Below are 20,041 nucleotides of genomic sequence, written 5' to 3'. Positions count from 1 at the left end.
CAAAGATATCCACTGCTGTTACCGGTTTTCTTTCACCACTGCTGCATTAAAAAAACAGTGCAGATAAGAACGGTGGTTAGCAAAGGGGAGTTTGACAGAATTATATCTGTCGACTACAGTTTGATTCTAGCTACCGTCAATTTTGATTGTTAACATCTGGACCACTGCACATTGTCTTTGAAATATATTCACTTTATGTAGGGGCAACAAAGCAAGAGTTGCTTTTACACATAGGTTGGAATGTTACTGACTATGTTGCATACATACATAATAGGTAAGTGGATGAGCATGCTGGAGAAAGAGCTGACATCCTAGTAAGGATGGTGGCGGGAAGCCCAGCTCATGACGCCAAACTGCAGGAGAAAAGACATTGAGTCTCATAGTCAATGTATATTATCACATGTAAGACCACTCTATTAGCAATAGACAGAGAAGTTTTATATCAGCTAGAAACTAGGAAATGACTTATATAGCCATCTCTCAAGCTGTTATGAAAAGAGCTCTAGTTAATACTTTGGATTGAGACGAGATTTCTTACACTATCCCTTCATAATAATATGGAATGGTGTATACGCTTCCAACTACAGAAAGGGGTACTCTAGGTAGATATAGACTTTTTATATACGTAAGTTACACAGTATCTCCCTTTTTACCACCTTAATTCGCCTTTATAATAATGTTCATATTTTCTTAATCCATCTTCAGTTAATGATAGGTAATGTGTATGTTGTGTTTGCTAAAAAAATTGAGACTGTCCTTCACTCTGTCGTTTTTGTGTGATGCCTCATACCATCTGTAAGATTATTACCACTTCCACTTCACAACTTTATGTCAACAATTTTCAGACTACTGTCAACTTGCACACATTTCCTAGATAAGTTAAAACCATGCACTGGGAGTGACATGAAGACAATACTAGTGCAGTGCAATGCACAAGGTCAATTCAACATTAGTTTGGCTATCACTTGTGGTTATCAAATACCCCTTATAGCTTCCCTCTAACGGTGCTAGTCATCATTAATACAGGCAAAGTACACAGCATGAGTGCTACTTTAAGGTCAGAACTAACAATAGCCATACATAGTGGTTTGTGGCTATAATACTGTTCGCTATATTTATGTATTTCTGCATTAATTGTAATCATGTAGATTCTTGATTTGAAATTACTCTTCTTGAGGACTGTCCTTGTGTAAAGATGGACAAAGCTTGCATCCCGGTTGTTTTTTGCTTTTCATTAGTGCCAGCGTAGTGATAATCTGGCTTTTTGGATAAGCTGGTGTTAGACCTCTCAATCTTAGGGTGGTCTTCCAACCAACGTTTTGCCTTCCTCCTCATCTATTTTTTCTGACCTCGTTTTTGCTGGCCTTGATGCTCTCTTCTCTAAGCATGGTATCTTTGGCGTATTCCCAATTGGAAAATATAATGTACTTATACGTCCCTAGTAAAGGGCCATTATGTGTGCCCAGGGCTTGTAAATTAAATGCGCCTGGTGGGACTGCAGCACTGGTGGTGCCACCCACTTAAGTAGCCTGGTAAACATGTCTCAAGTCTGCCTTGCAGAGCCAGAGAGCACAGTTTTAAACTGACATTTGGAATGGGAAAACTAAACCTTTTTCCAGGCCCAAGCCTTTCTTTTAAAACATATAAGGCCCCCCTAGAGCAGGCCCTGGACAGCCCAGAGGGCAGGGTACAATGTATGTAAAAAGTTGGACATGTACTTTTAAGTTTTACATTTCCTGGTAGTGAAAAACTCTTAAATTAATTTTTCACTACCACTAGGCCTAACTGTCCCATTGGATAACATTGGAGTTGCCTTATTACATTTTATAAGTGTGATTTCTAAACTGGAAGACATCATTATTTCATGGTTGGTGTCTCTGGAATCACAATTTAAAATACCAACTTATGGTGAAGTCTGATTTTTAAATTGCAATTCTGACAAAGGCACTTTTAGAAAGTTTAAATGAAATAGTTATAACCTGCACACCTATTCTCCATAACAAACTTAAATATAATAAACCAATTTAATAAATGTAATCAGTGTGTACTACCCTGTAATCCTGACCAGCTCCTGTCAGGTAATGAAATCAAATCTGTATGTGAACAGATCCTGTCGCATATGACAAGTTGCGCTCCTCAACCCCTTTTGGTGCTCTTCAGTACAAATACACTTTATTTATTATAAACATAGTAAGGTGTGGTTATATTCTTTGTCACACCAAAATCAATAATTTTTTGCTACCAAAGTTATTCAAGTGGTAGAGCAACCAAACAGTGGATAAACATATCTTGAAAAAGTGATATTGTGTAAACAAACAGTATTAAATCAATGCAGCATTTATTATGCAGTTTAATTATTCCTTTCACAATGTATGTTCAATGTCGCTGTTCCCTTTTTTATTACTTTTTTAATTTTTTTTTATTAAAGAACCAGTATCATCATAAGACAATCCAAGCAAATTTGAATAATTGAATAATATATATACAATGGAGGACAAATGATATGATGCAAAAGCTCTTGGAAACAATAATGTAAGAATGTTAACAAATAATGATACCAGGAAATATAAAGAAAGACAATAAAGTCAATTAACACCAAAAGGGGCTATATACCTTATAAATACATTATACAATATATAGAAAGATAACAACAATAGATTACATCAAAAGTATCATTAGTCTCAGCCAATTCCGGTGGGAGTTAAACCTGCTTTCCAGGTGGAAACTGGACGCCATAGCTTTTCGCCACGCAGCTTTGCTTTAATATCTCTAGTGGCAAATATTGCCGATTCATAACTGTAAACCGCAAGAAAGCGAGCTAGCCACATTTGAAAGCTAGGGGATGAAGCTTCCTTCCAACGGGCAGACAAAATTAATCTCAATACAGCTGTACCAATAAAAATTAATCTTTGTTCAGATTAGATCATTTCAAAGAGTCATCATAGCCTAGAACAAATAGGGTATCAGACTCTGGAAGTTTGTGAAAGAAGATCTTCTCCCAAAATGAGGCAATCATACTTTTTATATCAAGAAGTTCCGAACAGTTGCTAAACATATGGATTAAAGTCGCTGGGCCCTGTAAGCAGCGTGGGCATCGATGGGTCTCTCTTTTAGCCCAAGCCAAGAGTTTGGCCGGGGTAAAGTAAAGATCGAATATTGTTTTAAACAATTGAGCCTTTAAGTTGCTGGCCATAAACAAATTGTTACTCATGTCGAGGATTCTATCTATATCAACGTCAGGGTAGTTGAGTTTCACCGCCCATTTAGTTTCTGTTTGCTCAATATCATCGTTTATGTTGGTTAAAAGTATATCATAGAATGTTCCTATCCTAATTTTTGTAGTGGTGAATGATTCAATTAAGTCAATTTTTGAGAGGCTGATAGAATCCCTTTTTGCTTTGAGTTTGGCATGCAGTTGAGCACATTTAAGAAAATCCTCTTCGGAAAGACCAAATTTTGTTTTTACATCATGAAAAACAGTGTGTGAGCCAATACCCATATATCCTTAACTGTTTTAATGCCCATCCTTTGCCATTTCTTTGCCGTATAGTCGAAGTCGAGACCGGATGTAATGGTAGATTGAAACAAGGGTGTATACCGGGTGATTTTACCCATCTTCATATGTTTTAGTACCTTATTCCAGATTATCCAAGCACTCTTTATAATTTCACCCTTGTATTTCTTAAAGTGGCTAGCTTCAGTCTTTCTTAGTAATAGGCCGATGGCTTCTTGGCCTATTACAAGCTCATATATTGAAGGGATTGGGATGGAATCTTTTCTAGTAACAAGAGATGGCTCTAAAACCATTGGTTTCAGATGTTTTAAGAAAGTTGCCCAATGATACAGCGTAATATTTGGTGCTGAAAGCCTGCCCCTGTTTAAGGGCAGGGATAAATAGGAGAGTGATCGTCTGATTTTCCTGTTTTGCCAAACAAAATTTAGACATGAGGTTATTAATCAGCATAAGTATTTTAGGATCAACTAATAGGGGAATTGTTCGAAAAAGATATAAACATCTGGGCAATATGTTCATTTTCAGAAAGTTCACCCTGCCAATAATGGATAAGTGCAAACCATTTACTCTATCCAAATCTGTCTTAATCTTGTCTATGAGTGGATCAAAATTATTTTTAACTGGGGTCTTGGTATTAGTAGAAATAATCACTCCAAGATAAGTAGCAGTATTGGCTCTTCTTTGGTCTAAACAAAGAGTGTTATCAGTGCATACAATTATGGTTTTAGCTCTATTGAGAGAGTAACCTGAGTAAGCACCAAATTGTAAGGATAGTCGCTCAATTTCGTGCATCGACTCGGTCGGGTGGGATGTTAACACCGCGATGTCATCAGCGTAGGCTAAGACATTTGTTTCATATTGGTTAAAGAGGATTGGCTTAATATCGTCACTTTCCAAAAATGTAAGAATTAGGGGATTAATGTAGAGAGCGAAGAGGAGGGGCGAGCAGGGACACCCCTGTCTAGTGCCTCTCGCAATATTCTTTGTCACACCAAAATCAATAATGCTTTGCTACCAAAGTTATTCAAGTGGTAGAGCAACCAAACAGTGGATAAACATATCTTGAAAAAGTGATATTGTGTAAACAAACAGTATTAAATCAATGCAGCATTTATTATGCAGTTCAATTATTCCTTTCACAATGTATGTTTAATGTCGCTGTTCCCAATGCGTTTCGGGAAACCCTTCTTTGGGGGAACACTATAAATGCAAACAAAATATTATTTAGCTTCATCAAATTATATAAAGAGGGTGTATGAGGTTTTCAAGGGTAAAGACCCAAATTTCAAAGAAACAATTGTATTCAAGTTGTTGTCTACAAGCCGATCTATGGTGCATCTGCTTATAATGTGAAAACAACTATCTATCTATCTGTTCTGGTCCTTTGTGGCATGTTTTCACAATGTTACTGTTTGAAGTGTTGCACAAATACTTTACACTTTGCCTCCGAGTTAAGATGGACTGTTCTGTGCCAAGCTACTTGAGGGTTGAGCACAGGTTAATTTACGTTTTGTTTGTGACTTCACCCTAGGAAGAATTGTAGTTGCTGCTTGAGAAGGGTTTCACTCCCCAACCAGTAGCCCAATTTCTTACAGCTAGGTCCTACATATGTTAAGTATTCAGTTGTGTAGTTGAGGGTGCGCATTGAAGCCGCTTTGTAAGTGATGCAGCAAGCTTTCAAGATGATGTAGATTTTAAGAGGGGTGCATGAAGTTTTTTTAGAGTGAAAGGGATGTTCTTATATAAGTTGTATGATTCTTTGTGCAGCGTAATGGAACTTCTGTTTTTGCCATTTATAATCACCTTCTTGACTTCTTACAGTTCACCAGTAGGGTATGGGTAAAAAAGAATGCTCGACAAACTTTTTCTTAGGGTTTCAAACAACTAAAGGAAAAAAGGCAGCATTTTTTTCCTTAGGGGCGAAACATTCTCTGAAAATCTTTTTTCTCTGCATTGTTAATAAATTGCCCACACCTTAGTCAGTGTACATTCAATGGAACACTTACAATGATTTAATGAACATCTGTCACCTTTGGAAGGCACCATACAGCTCAACCTGATTGGGTCCCTTTTCTAGGTATAAGGAATGTTGGTTGAGCAATTTTAACAGCAAATTAAAAATGTAGCTGTCCAATACACAAGGTGAATTTAGATAATCTGTTGAGAACATCAAGAAATTCAAAAAGAAACTAAGAAGCCTTTTGATTGGATGGGGCAACTCAACTTGATTGGCTGGAAAAGCTTTGAAAACCTTTCAGTGGCAACAATTTTGTTTACTTGCATTTAGTCAGAAATATAATACATTTGTTGGTCATATGGGGGGCAAATCAAACAAATGACCTGTTGATCCTTAATAAAAAGCACAATAAATGAATGCACACAATCTACCATATATGTGTAAGGGCAAAATTCTAATTTAAAGAACAACGCTCCTGATGCTTGGGTAATTCTCAATTAATAAGCAAATGGAAAGCACGCAAAAGCCACAAATATGCTACATTATGCAAAACTAAACATGCCTTGGGCATGATTTCATAGAGTTTGGGTAGAGGTGCCTTTCTACCTAACAATTCAATTCCCATGGCTTGCCTAATGGTTGGTTAATCTGGATATGACAGCTATCACAGTGTCAATGAGGATTGACACTGTGATAGACTAATCACATACAGTCCTTGTCCCCAGCTCTACCCATGTTTCAAAAGGGGTTGTCTAAGCCCCTAATTTTCCATGTCCCCATACAGTCCACAACTTTGGCCAAGGTGACAAATTATGCCTGGAACAACTGATGCTCATTCGAGACTCAATAAATTGATCATTTTTTTGTCTGAGGCCACTTAGGATCATTACTGTGTGGGGCAAGCGATTTTCATTGTCTGGTGCCATTGAACGTTATCACTAGTTGTCATTGATCTTCAGTAATGCCTGTGGCATTGGGGCTTACTTTTCCATGTGGCTGTTCTGCTTAATATTGTCCGGTGCAGAAGTTGTTTGCAAGAATTTGGAATATTAGTTGAGGGGGTGAGAACCCACCTCAAATATTAATCACAATATTTGTTAGGGTGAACACCAAAAAGTCACTAAGAATACCAGTGCTTAACCCTCTGATAGGTTGGCACAGAAGCAGCCAGTCTTAACTTAGAGGCAATGCATAACACCTTCAGCGCGGCGCGAATTTCCGCGCTGTGCTGAAGGTTCGAAAAACGGGCGTGGTCGTGATGGAACGGTTCCGTCATCAGCGCAGCCCAACCGACGCTGATGACGGAACCGTTCTGTCATAAGCGTCGAAGGGGATAAAGTACTAGTCCAGTACTCAAACAGTAAGAAAGTGAAAACCTAACTCTAGAAAAATCCCAAATGAATTTAGAACAAAAGGTGAATGTTAAGAAATAAAATAACACCAAAATGAGAAAAAACAATAAGTAGATTCGGAGTTATGAATTTTTAAATGTAAGGTTCAAAAGAGCCTTAAAAAGCTTTACTTCTCAACCATGGTCATCTGGTTGCTCTCCACTTTTGACGAAGTCAAAAGTAAAGACTGACTGCAATGGAGCAAGGATCAAATACAGGGATGAGGTTCGTCCCAGTGCAAGGTTTTACATGTAGCTATGTCTCTGGAATGGAAACCAAGAATCCTTAGAAGAGCAAGGAAGCAGGCTGTAGCTCAAACAGGCTCAACTTCCTGGCTAGCAACTGGGGGAGATCTTGGTGAACCATTGACTTTTGGCAGGAAAGCTGTAAGTGGGAGAAAATTGAATTTAGCAACCAAAGAAGATTCCTTGCCATCCAGATACTTTTCATGCATTCACCTGGTGAAGATTTCTACATTTGGACGTAATCACTTTTTGGAGCTAGGTTTCTTCCAGCGGGGCAAGGTTGCAAGCTGTTGGACTGCACAAGGCCAGACACTTTCTCCATGAAGTTCCACCGGATCAGATTTGCTGCCGTGGAGAAGACAATAGTAGGAGCAACCTGAATCTGTGGCCCAGCAGCAGTGCACCTTCATCAGGTCATCTTGAGAGGTTGGTCCCTAGCTCCCATCATATCTCAGCAAATGTTGGCAAACGTCCCAAGTTTAATGAAACTTTAAGAGGCTTACACTTTGAGTTCAGCCAAGGGTCCAGGATATTTGACACAGCAATTCAGGGTTAAGACTCACTCCGGCAGAGGCCAGCAGCAGGGTCCAGGGCAGGTCCAGTTAGAACTGGTCAGCTGGGCAGTTGCAGAAAATACCTCTTGAAACTGGTTGTTTTCCAGGAGCTCACACAGGAGGCCAGTCAAATGACATTTGGAGTTGCTTCTGGGGTCCTGGGTTCAAGGCAAGCAGGTCCAATCTTCCTTGAGGTTCTTCAGGCAGTAGGACATTCCTTCTTCTGGTTCTTCATAGGTTCAGGAGTGTTCTGAGGAGGGTAATAGGGTTGCCAATTTATACCCATTGCCAACCTGTAGGATTGGGAAACTCCTGGCTACTCCCTAACCAAAGAGGTACATTTTTCCAGGGGTGGCCATACCCAACTTTGCAGCACTTGCTGTGGGTTTTACTGTAAACGATCTCACATTACGCTACTTTCCCTTAACCCAACATGGAATAACCCTTCTCCCTCTGGTCAGAGCCTCCCGTGCCCACCTTGAGGTAGGGCTATGGAAATGAGGACAACATCCCCTATTGTCACTCCAAGCAAATTGTCATTACATTGTATCCTCAGGAGTGTTGTGATGCTCAAAAGGGCCCACTGCAAGGTAAAACGAATCCCCTCAAAATCACCTGAAGGATACTGGGTGTTTGAATAGCCAGGTGAAGGATGTAAAGGAAAAGGAGCAGGTGGGAGGGAGGTCAGAAAAGACAAGAACATGCAAATTCAATTAGTTAAGCATGAATGCACCTATTCTCATTCTCTCCTTAGCCCCCCAAATTCAGTTTACATGGACAAGACAATAGTGTATATACACTGCCCGCCATGCACACCAAAATCTCAGCAGGTATGCTGTAAGGAGCAGACACTGCCCACTGGGGCCAGCAATGATGTCTGATGCCTGCTCCGCGTGGACTGTGAGTTCCAGTCCGGGCTTTCTACTATGCCTGCAGGTATGCTCCATCCAATCATAGTGGGGCATTCCATTTAAAAGTGTGGACGGTTTTTTAAATTTGGTTCTGACTGCATTTGAGAAAGTCCACTAAGGATGAAACGCGTCATACAGTATGTCCGAATAAAGGAGCATTTTAAAGTGTGACCCGCGTGTGCTCGACTTCTTCTACTCAGGGAAGTTTGGATATATATATATATATATATATATATATATATATATATATATATATATATATATATATATATATATATATATATATATATATATATATATGTTTTTTTACGGGAAGACTCAGGTCATGGCAACCGCGCCAGGAATACAACAAGAAAAACAAAAACCAAGGTGCAGAAGGCTCAAGAACAGAAGATGGGGCAAACAAAAAAAAAAAACTTACAGAGCGAACAGGAGACGATGAATGATAACGTAGAACGTAACAACACAATAATTAATCTCTCAGATATGCCTCTTACATCAAAAGAAGAAGAAACAATCACATTAGGCCTATCATTTTGTAAAAGAACAAACTTTGACTATACACAAACTCGTATAGACCTACACCAGTTTATCAGGAAGTTGAAATTGCGCAAGCATTTTATAATCTCCCAAGAGAAAAATATGAATCGGGATAAAGATCAAACCCCTGATAATGTCTGAGGCAGTAGGACAGTGGCTGATATGGACTTTATCCAAGAGATGGCGGAACTGGATGAGGATGGAGTAATTGAGGGACACAATTGGAACGCAGATATGGCAGCACAACATGCTGGTATTAACATCCACGAACCCTCAAAAACCTCATTCAGACCAAGATCTACTTTTTGTCCATTAATGCCAAAAGACAATCTAGACATTTTTTCGGACAAAGAGATAAAAGATCTGAAACAATTGTCCCTGGAGAGTAGCAATCATTTTTTGAAAACAAGAAACAATGAGAGAGTCGAATATGACAAAGTAATGGAAAAAATCAAGAAGAGAAAGGACATCATGATACGAATGTCAGACAAGGGAGGGAATGTGGTACTGTGGCCGCAGGAGATGTATAACAAGGAAGCTCTAATGCAGCTATCTGACAGGGACTGTTATGTCAGAATCAGTGCAACTAATGTAGCAAATATACAAGAGAGATACCATCAGAGCTTATACACTTGGAGGACTGCGGGGCTGATCGCCAAACATGAATTTGATTTTTTTTAAAACAATTACCCAGTGACACCACATCTCTATTTCATCCGCAAAATCCACAAAAATGAACATTGTCCCCCAGGAAGGCCCATAATATCGGCAATTTTGGGGCTTTTTGAGAATACTAGCAAGTTCATTGATTTTTTGCAACCCTACGTACAGAAATTGCCTTCTTATATCAAGGACAGTGGGGACTTTTTAGCAAAAATGTATGATGTCAACTGGCAATCAGATTTTGTCTTTGTAACATTGGATGTGCAAAGTTTGTACACCAGCATTCACACAGTGATGGTTTACATGCCACCAAATACTATTTAGGTACCAGGGATATCGAACTACATCAGCCGACTGCCATGTTACTACAAATGATGGAGTGGTGCCTCGAAAATAACACGTTCATGTTCAACAAACTTCTCTACAGGCAAATACAGGGGACTGCCATGGGTACTTGCTTCGCCCCAAGTTATGCTAATTTGCATATGGGCTGGTGGGAGGAGCAAGTACTCATGGCAGATTTTAGCACACAGATGTCAACAAATGTGGTGCAATACAGTCGTTACATAGACAACATTTTTTTACTATGGAAGGGTAGTGAGGCGAGTGCAGTGGGATTTGCTGAAAAACTAAATGAAAATACTTTGAACTTGAAGTTCACATGTACTACCAGCAAAACCTCGATTGTGTCCTTAGACTTGGAACTATTTGTTTCCAATGATAAGATCCAAACGAGGACACATCGAAAACCCACTTCCGGCAATACTATTCTGCATGCTGGGAGTTTTCACCCTCCAAGCCTGATTTCCAGCATCCCCTATGCCGAGTGCCTCAGAATGAAGCACAATTGTAGTACACAAGGTAGTTTTGAGACATCTAAACAACAGCTATTCAAAAGATTGAACGCTAGAGGTTACCCTGAGAAGACTCTTGAAATTGCAGAGATTAAGAGCATGAGCAAGAGTAGAAATAGTCTTCTATTCAAAGACACTACACCAACAACTTCTATCAAAGAAATCGAGACACCACAAATCATTACAGGGTCAATGCCTATCATACACAAGTACGTAGAATTTTGTACAGGCGCTCGCCCGTAGTACGTAGTGACCCCACAATAGGAACATCATGGGCCAAATTGCCGCAGATAACATACAGAAGGGCCAAGTCGATGAAGCAGGAATTGGTATCTAACATTCCAAGCCAGGTTAGCAATACCAACTGGCTACGAAGTAAAAAGGGATTCTTTAAGTGCACTAAATGCAAAGCTTGCAAATATGGCATAAACACCAGCAAAGTGCAGCTTCCACTTAGGAAAACACCATTAGAAATAAGAGAGAATTTCAATTGTAAAACAGATCATGCCATCTATGTTTTACAATGTACATGTAAAAAGCGTTATGTTGACAGCACATTGCATCCAGTGCATGTAAGGATTTTGCAGCACTTGAGAGCAATTGCCAATGATGATCAAAGCTACCCAGTGGCACGCCACATTAATGCTTATCATGGAGGAAGAATAGAAGACCTGCAATATTATGTCATCAACAGTGTTAACAAAAACATAAGAGGGGGCAACAGACTCGTAGCACTCAGAAGGTTGGAGTCGAGATATATCATCATGGTCGACACCAAGACCCCTAATGGCTTACATTCAGATGAAGCCTTGAGTGTACACTTGTAACACAACACAAGACAAGGTCCTGTATTTGCAATATTAGCAATTTTTCGCTCCTTTCGATGCTGTCCATCCCACTCCTCTGGAAACTTCGTAACAAAGGTGCTCAAATAAGAATTATAGCACTAATAACGTGATTTTATCTTAATTTTTCACATTTCAGAACATCGCCATTTGGAGCTTATAGGTTAATTCACACTATTATGAATTCACATATACAAAATATATTAGCTACAGTACTGGGAGATACAACATCAGGCATAGAGAGCTAATAGATGGGACAATGTATCACTTGATAGAAAATATAGGATGATAGTAGTCCATAGTCGGTTCAAAGCCCACTGGGGCAACACACCCGATGTGAAATGAAGTTAAAATGGTCTACGGAAAATGATCCATCTTTGCCATGTAAAGCTTAAAATGTAATTCAGTACTGCTTTTTTTCTCACATTTTTCACAATTTCGTTTGTTGTACATATTTTATGAGTTGCAATTATGGTTTACCACTCATTGCCTCCCCAGAAGAGAACAGGCAGATTGTAGAAAACACATTAACAATAGCGTCATCTGAAAAGTATGTGTTTACATAAGATCTTTCACATAATGTTTTCAAATTGTGTAATGAACCACGCACGTATTTGTCACATAAAGAGTTCTTTTAAATGTACATAATTTGAAAGAAAGACTAAATGTTAGAAAATGATGTAACAATGAATTTAACGTACCTTTTCCATGAAGGAGGAGGCTCACCATAGCAACCAATGCACGTAACTAACAAGCTCCAAAACCTTGTATATATGTACGTAGCACCTAGAGTGGAGTTGTTGTGAACAAGGTGGGTTCCCCGGTGAAATGCGTCGAGCCATGTTGTTGCAAAAATAAAATAACTTCTCTTTGTCAAGAAACCCACGGTATCAGCGCCTTTTTTCGTACCAAGAGACTAAGGATTGGATGATATATATTTTTCTTTTTTCAAGTGAACTGCATGTGCTGAAGACGCGTTTCGGCGAACACAGTTGCCTTGCTCACTTAACGTCAGTACTTAGAAACCCAACTTTATTTAAAACACCAGTAAACTAATCTTGTGTAAGGATGTCGCCTGGCAGGTAAAGAACATGGTAAAAAGACTTTCTGTATTACCAAATTCATTCAACCAAAGGTGCTGGCGTTTTTCTGAGTTACATCACAGTAAAACAATTGACAATTTGAAAAGGATACCGATTTCCTCAGTGACACGCAAATTGTAAAACTTTGTTTAACTGTACAAATATTTAGGCGATAACCCATTTGAGTACTTTCTATCGCAATAAAATATGACAAAAACTGTGTCTACTGAAGTGAAATTGAATGCATAATAGATAATCACTTTTCATCTAACTAATACAATATGTAACGGGTTCAGTGCATTCATAATGCAATTAAATGTGTAATCGTATATGAATGGACCACCTCTAATACTGTGATAAAAACAACATATACTAAATGCCCTACCTATAAGGTGACCACCTAAAAAAGTGCAGGTGCTAATAGTGCAAATAAATAACAAAAAACATTTTGAAAAGTTTGCTAATCAAAAAAGTTCAGTTTGGAACCTATAGAAACCATTACAGATGTTGGGCAGGGAAAAAGGGGATAAGAATAATTCGCTACGTCCTAATTTGATCAAAATCACAATGTTGTAGTACACAATCAAATGTTCTGAGCATATCTTCATGGTTAATGAATTGAATGCAGAAATTAACAATGCAACATGAAATGAAAGAGGTCAATGCAAATTCCCAAAAATGTATCAAAACCGAAGATGGCAACGAATCTTCAAATGGATTCCATTAGGGAGTCACACTAAAACAAGTCTATAGACGTACTGTGGTATCATGTAAGTCCCAGGAATTAATAGATTAGTGCAAATGCGCCAATAAATAGTATAAAACCACTAATTCATAAAAATATAAATAATGGTAAAACACACATCAACCGGTAATACTACAAAAAACTAAAAAACAGTTGGTTCAGATAAATATAGCCATCATTATAAAGATTATTTGAATAACTAGCTACAATGAATCTAGTAACGATTATTTATTTTGTGCTGCTCTCAACGCATTGTCAACACATTTTAATCTTTACAAACGGATCTGTTGGGGCTGAGCATTTATTGCTACATATAGATAGAAGGCTCAGCACCATGGTATTTCCTTCTTATCTGTTCCCACACATCCATGGTGTTGAACGAAAAATTAATGTCTCTTTCCTACCTAAAGAGCAGAAGCAGTATTTTAAAGCAGGCAATAGCATTTAATGATCCAGATATTCCTGTTGTTACCTACCTATGCAAATTCCTTCAGTTAACAGACAATTACAGATTAGTTATCTACCCATATTTGAAAGTCTGCATGATCTAAATTGTATTTACAAGGGTAGGTGATCATCTGGGACTTTAAAGAATTTGGCAGTTGTATATGAGATATATATTGAATATTGAATTGTGCCTAGAAAAAAAGGCATTTTCCTACAAATTGCATAATATCCTCATACACTTGCAATAAGACATGTAAGACGTAGCTAAACCATCTATTCCTAATAGTTGTTCTCCCTCAATGATAAAAAACATGAAGGGCATTATTTAGAGTTTGGTGTATTCTCCATCACAAAACTAATAGCTGTCCCTTCTGCCTTATTACAAGTGTGTTCCATCCTAATGTACTCACTTTCTATGCCCCGATCATACAGAGTTTATAGCTTAAATTCTGCATTTGGTGAAAGCATCACAGGCAAGAACTTGAATACTGTGGTGGCATTCTTATCTTTTATAAGAAGAGAAAAGGTGTCCCTTGATAATTAGATTGCTCTGAATAACCTGTTCTATAGCCTCTGTCAATGTAAGGTCAAAAAGGTAAATTATGTGACACACAGTTGCTCTTTGCTTTGAAATATCCTAATTGTTCTGATATGTCTCCAGATTTCCCAGCAGGCTAAGCCTGTTTAACATATTGTGACAAAGTGGATTATTAGTTGGAATGGATGGTAGTCCACCACAAGTAATATTGTCACTATTCTTGTTAGGTTGGGTAAAAGTTTCAGAAATGTCAACCTGAGCTCAATCCCTGGCAACTGTGGCACAGAGCAGACAGGTCTAACTGAAGAAAATGTGTAGAGCATTTAGAAATACCAAAATAGTTAACAAGTAAAAACACAACACTTTAAAACCCCACTCCAATTTATAAAAAATAAAGAATATTTGAATGAACAAAATTACACCAAAACATAAAACATCCAATAAAGGGAAACTGAGTTAGGAATTTCTAAACTTTAAAAGAAAACTTAAGCCATAAAGCAAGCATAAAGCACCAACTGGTCAAGCTACACTAGTACAAGTGTAAGATTTGAGTCTGACCGTGATGGTGTGCAAGTCGTACATTTGTGCACACAATCAAAGACAATTGGCGCATTAGTCGAAAGAAATGGGGGTGAGAATGGAAAAAGAAGCATTTCCTTACACATATGTCACACCAATGAGGTATTCTTAGCCTCTGAAGATTTTTCTCGTCAGTCATGTACTGCAGTAAATGTCTCTTTATTCTATTGGATACACTAACTACAAAATATTATAAAGAATGAATGATTAGCACATTTGTTTGAACAGTTTCTCATCTTTCACTACTATCATTTTTATAACCATGATTATAGTATGCTTTTTGCAATGAGTAATGCTAATAGCTGACATTTGTTTGCCTTCCTTCTTTCTAAGATTATTCGAAATCGAAATCATATAATTGAGAATTTATGACATCATCAAGATGTCAAAACCTAGTTTGAAATACCCGGTCCCTTAATGGACATGGGATTATTTAAATATATACTTCCAATTTTGGAATGCAAATGAAGGAACCGTGGACTTCCAATTTTTGAATGTTCCAATCCCTGCATTTCTGATTAATATTAGGAGCATTGCAAATTACACCCTGACTAATTAATATTAATTAGGTTTGTCATTTTGTGAAACTATCTAAATGGATGTTTATAATGCAAACTTTAGGTACAAAGGTCGCATCACAAATTGTTTACTTATTTGCAGTCCATTTGGTATTTAGTTTGTGAATTTTTCATTTGCAACCAGGAATCATAAACCAAGCCCAAGTACTCTGTCTCATTCAGGTTGGTTTATCCAAAACATTTCTCTCTGTTTTCATATTAACTCTCTATTACCACCTAAGACACAACTACTTGAAAGTTTTTCTACATGAAATGAAATTGTAGTATTTAACTTAAACTCATTCCGGTTTGGTTCCGCTTATCTTGTTTCTGGCAAATATTGTAAGGCACATACAGGCATCTTAATGTAAACATGATGAAAAGGAGGCCTTTTACACTAATAGCGTCACCAGTATAAAGGTGAAATATTTTGTTGTCTTTTGTTTACTGGGACTTTTTTTCATCAATTCAGACAGTGGAAAGTACCCACTTCTGAGCATTATAAATATTTTCAGAGTATTGCTTCTGTGACTAACTTAGGGGCCGATTAGGATTGCAGTGAATCCGCATCCTCCGGACCGGCGGAAGCCACCGCCAGCCCGGAGGATGGGGATTCACCGCTGCGGTGATTTAAAAGACCCCCCACCAAATTAGGACGGTAGGGCGGTCGGGAAGACCGTCTGCAGCTTTTCCGCCATGGTCCCGCGGCAGAAAAGCTCTAATATGGTGGCGGTGTCTATCAGACACCGCCAGCCATATTAGGATGCATGCGGAAACATGCTTTTCCACAGCGGGTTTTCTGCTGTGGAAAAGCATGTGGTGTTTGGGGGCCCGTTGTGGGTCTCCAGGGTGTCGGGGGTGGGGGGGTGCACATGGGGGGTATCTTTGGTACCCCCCAGCATTTACATGCACAAAACGGCAGGCACCGCGCGGTGCCTACCGCTTAGTGCATGTAAATGCAATACATGGATTTTTAACCTTGCGGCGGGTGCTGCTTCAAGCAGCACCCGCCACAAGGTTAAAGGTACGGGATGTGACCGCCAGGATGGCGGTCACATCCTAATTTGCATGGAGGGACCGCCGCTGCTCATGTGGACGGTCCCTCTACCTCGGGGTTACGCCATCCTAATGATCACCCATATTGGTACTGTTCTTTCCTCATATTCAGACAAACAAGTTCCTTTTCAAGATAATTTAAATGTGATGCATTTTAATCCGCTGCAAGTGTTTCTTCAGCATGTTTTTTATTTATCTACATACTATTGAATATTTTGATATACATGATACTGATTGATAAAGTCTTTAGGTAAAGTTTTGGTGGAAAGACATCAGGATTTTTTTAATGTTAAATTTCAAACATGTCCTCATCTTCTATTGATCTTTTTCAGTCTCACAATCTGACTACATGGGAGTCCTTGTACAAGATTTGTTCTGAATATGTGTTTCTGTGTATAGACCTCTTATTGATTGTAGTTACAAATGGCAAGTCATCAGCTCTTGTCTCTATGTTCAATTATCAATGGCAATAGTTTAAGTTTATTTGTTTGATTAATTAAAATCTTACAAAAATGTGACCTTAGAGAAAATATCAGCATCAATGCACATTTAAAACATCGTGCAAATAGTAAATGTCATTAAAAAGAGAAAAAAAAAAGAGAAAAATATAACTAGATAAAATTTTCGTTTGGCAATCACATTTAAACATTTTACAAAAGCAACATTCATTGGTAGGTCATTCGGGTTTAAGCACGCCATTATTGCTTGTCTACAGGTTCTTATTTCTCGTGCATTAAACAACCTCCTGAGGATTAGCCTCCTTTCTGAGTCTATGGCAGGGCATAGACATACCAAGTGCACAATGTCTTCTTTTACCCCCTTGCACAGTCTACATAACGTATGTCCCTCGTTTGACTTCCAGGGTGGAAGATGACACAAACCTGGCCATAGACCAAAGCGTGCTCCTATAAATGTTCGCTTACTTTGGACTGACCATGCAGTATGAAGGTATGGTTGGACTTGTTTTTTTTTGTAGCCGTTTATGATAGGCCATGAGTGCTTACGTTTTACTAATAGAGCTTTGTCTTTTAGCAGTGATAGGTGAGTAACCAGCTTATTGATTGTTTTTTTAAAGCTTTCCTGCGTTATTGTGTTTTTCCAGATTGCTGATATTCCAAATTCTTCTTTTGCATTGTTTAGGTATTTCCACGCTTGCAGTTTCTGGTTGTCTTTAACCTCTCTCCACAAAGCTAAAGACAATTGATTATCCTGATTATTCTTTACTCTATTCCAAACTTTTAATATTTGGCCTTGCCGGGCATATAGCTGATTGTTCATACCGAATTCCATCCTTATTTGCGCTTGTGAGGCATTACATGGCAGGGTGAATAATATTTTATAGGTTTTTGGGACAGCATTGTTGATAAGTACGGCATCCTTCCCGTTTAGCACTTCAGCACCATATGTTAAGGATGGTAATAGTTTGGCAGCTATGATTTTTAACAGTGGCCCGTATGACAGTGCAGATAGATTCTTTTGAAGGGTTCTAAATGCCCCAATCAAGCTGTTCGCCTTCCTTACAATATCTTCCCTTTGTGGTACAAAACTTCCGGTCTCATTGAAAAGGACACCGAGATATCGATAACTCTCCACTTGCTCTAGTTGTGTTTGTCCCAGCAACCATTTCATCTTTTGTCTTTTTCTTCCTGTAACAACCATTATTTTTGTTTATTGTCATTTGGTTATCCTTTGCATATTTAACTGTACGATCGATCAGTCTTTGCAGTCCCACTTTTGTGTGGCTCAGCAACACCACGTCATCTGCGTATAGCAAGTTAGACATTTGTTTTCCAGCTACCCTAGGTGGATGTGAGTTTACCTTATTTAATGAGTTAGTAAGATCGGCCACAAATAAGTTGAAGAGCAAAGGTGCAAGCACGCATCCCTGCTTAAGGCCACGAGTCACCAGTATTTTGTTGGTCAGAACTCGGCCATCACCTATCCTCACCTTGACCCAGTTTTCAGAGTATAATAGCTTAATAAGAGTCAGTAGTGAGCCTGGGATTCCGTAGCCCTCGGGTTTTTTCCATAGGAGGGATCTATTTACTAAGTCAAAGGCCGATCTGAAATCGACAAAACAAAAGTAAAGTGACTGTTTAGATAAGAGTGTCTTATCCATTAAAACTGATAAAATTAACAAATTGGTTGTGGTGCCTAAGCCCTTAACGAAGCCGGCTTGGTTTGGAGGAAGTATTGACTTTTCCTTGACCCAATCTGTCAAGATTGATAATAAGAGTCCTGCGAATAACTTGGCGTCCGTATCTTGCAGGGTGATCAGGCGGTAATTCTCCGGTAGTTGCCAATTACCCTTTTTGAACACGGGCGATATAATTGACCCTCTCCAGGATTGTGGTATTTGCCCTGTGTGGATAATTTCATTGAAATCCTTTGTCAGATAGGTGGCCCATAGTAGGGGGTCCTCTTTATAGAGGGCAAAAGGGATACCGTTGGGGCCCGGAACTCCATCCTTTTGTCTCTTTATTAAGTTTGCTACCTCAGTGATTGTGAAATTTATCACCTGATCCGTTTCAATTGGTCTTTCAGTGGGCTCTTTGTGGCCCCCACCGTTGGTAAATGATTCAATTTCGATGAATAGGGTTTTTTTAAGAAACCTTACCCAGTCCTCTTCTGATATTGGCGAGGCTATTACATACTTGTTTGGTCTGTTTATTTCATTAATAATTTTCCAAAATTCTCTGGAATTTGGTTGGTTACTAGCGTAAAAGATTTTTGTCCAAAGCTCTTGTTGGGTTTTGTTTTTTTCAGACCATATTAATTTCCTCAAATTACTATTCGTATTTCTGAGTTGTATCCTGACATCTTCATTATCCGGCATCTTAGTTAGTTGTTTCCTCAATTTGTTACGGGTCCGCCTCACTTTTTTAATTGGGTATGGAAGATTGATTTTGTTATCACTTTTTATTATTTTTTAATCCCTAAATTTCGATTTCTTATTAGTTGTGTTTTCGTTATCCAACTCTACTGCCTTTTCGGTGAATTGTTCCCAACATAGTATTGCTGACTGTGTTGCATGCTTTTCAAAACATTCAACTGCCAATTTTTGGGCCCTTTTTTCCACAACATATTTTTTATCCGGTTTCCAGATGAGTTTCTTATGATTAATTGACGTAATCTGTCCTCGTGTGGTTAAATAACTTTGGTGTCTAGAGAAATCAAAACACAATTCCACTATTTTCTGGCAGTGATCACTGTTGATTCGCTTATTGAGTCGATAGGAACCAATTTTATCAAACATGTCTAATGACATTAATGTGAAATCAATTCTTGATTTAGATTTGCGGTTGTGAAATGACCAGCCGGGAGGTTGATCCGTTGGGAACCTTCCGTTTAGAGCACGTAAACCTATTGCCTCCAGATCCATCAGTAGTTTTTTCGCAATTAAATTTTCCTTACGAATTGGACTTTCATCCATTGATTGTTCCGGGATGGACCATTCATAGTTTTGAGAGTCAACCAAATCATTCCGTGTCATGTTAATCAGCAAGTTTATATTAAAATCCCCTGTGGCTAGAATACTGACAGTCAGATCAATCATTAGTTGT

At 38.6% G+C, this 20,041-nt stretch overlaps 1 protein-coding gene across 1 annotated transcript in view; it reads left to right on the top strand.

The window, feature by feature from the left end:
- Positions 1-20,041, top strand: part of PPP1R3A (protein phosphatase 1 regulatory subunit 3A) — a 334,887-nt gene that overhangs the window by 1,361 nt on the left and 313,485 nt on the right. The gene's annotated exons all lie outside the window — the stretch shown is intronic.

Source organism: Lissotriton vulgaris, chromosome 1_1 (genome assembly GCF_964263255.1).
Source record: "Lissotriton vulgaris chromosome 1_1, aLisVul1.2, whole genome shotgun sequence".
Lineage (NCBI taxonomy): Eukaryota > Metazoa > Chordata > Amphibia > Caudata > Salamandridae > Lissotriton > Lissotriton vulgaris.
The sequence above is the reverse complement of the archived record's forward strand: the minus strand, read 5'-3'. Positions and strand labels throughout refer to the sequence as shown.